General features: G+C 48.6%; 1 non-coding gene across 1 annotated transcript; it reads left to right on the forward strand.

Moving 5' to 3' along the window:
* Positions 1-399: 399 nt before the first annotated feature.
* On the forward strand, positions 400-528 carry LOC115870544. Its single transcript, XR_004046773.1, has one exon. It is a non-coding gene; the product is annotated as a small nucleolar RNA SNORA44 (small nucleolar RNA).
* The last annotated feature ends 521 nt before the right edge of the window (positions 529-1,049 follow it).

Raw genomic sequence — 1,049 nt, forward strand, 5'->3', positions numbered from 1 at the left:
ACCATTCTCAGCACTTCTCAGAGGACCGATCAAGGAACTGTCCTGGAATACAATATTTGCCATAGCTATCTCCTCAGTGGAGCCATTCTGCCCCAGCCCTCATTCTGCCTCCCAGGCCTGCCTCTGATTTCCCCTGGGATTAAAAGTGCCTCCCCTAGAGCCTGGCCGAGAAGTTAGAATGGGTTTTAAGTTTGGATGGATTTCCATGAAGAGCTATCCTGTCATTGCCTATACACGGACTCATATTTCTTGGAACTGAGAGTGGACAGAGCAAGGGTGTCTCTGACTGTCGACAGGGCTGGACTTCTTGGCTAGCATCCCACCCTCCTTTCTCCTCCATAGGATGTTGGATTTGCTCGCAACAAGACCCCAAAGCATTTTGTCAAGAGGGGAGGACCCAAGCATGTGTCCAAGTCTGTGGCTCATGTGGCCATCTGATCTCCAACTGCACGCAAGAGCAACTTGGGGAGACTGTGACAGCTCAGGTCAGCAAAGGCTCTGCAGCTGCTACTCACCTTCCCTATAAAATTCTCCAGGATCTGGACAAAGAAGCCTCCTACCTAAGTACAGTGTTCCATCAGCTTCCCCGTAGATCTGGCTAGTAAAACAGCTTTGAAATGTGATGACGCACAAAAGAGCTAGAGGTTTGAGCCTTGAAGCACTATGGGAAGAAAGAACTTCCAGCAGGCCATTTTGTATGCAACAGAAAATTTTTAAAATATACCTGGATTAATCAATAAAAAGACCAGTAGGAAAAAATAAAAGAGGGGAGGACCCCAGAGATGTCCCCACCCTGCTTGCTTTACCTTTAATCCATTGCCCTCAAGGTGACTTCCACTCATGGACACCCCTTGTGTCACACGGTAGAACTGCCCCATAAGGTTTCCATAAGGTTCCGGGCAGTCATCTTTTGGGGAGTAGCCTGCCACGTCTTTCTTCTTCAGTGCCACTGGGCAGGTTCAATGCTTTAGGTCAGCAGCCAAGGCCAAGTTGTATGTGTCATGCTGGGATAAGCCGTGTTCGTTAGGTGCTCTCAAGTTGGTTCTAAC

Source organism: Echinops telfairi, unplaced genomic scaffold (assembly GCF_000313985.2).
Source record: "Echinops telfairi isolate 266 unplaced genomic scaffold, ASM31398v2 ScPeMD7_1935;HRSCAF=2467, whole genome shotgun sequence".
NCBI lineage: Eukaryota > Metazoa > Chordata > Mammalia > Afrosoricida > Tenrecidae > Echinops > Echinops telfairi.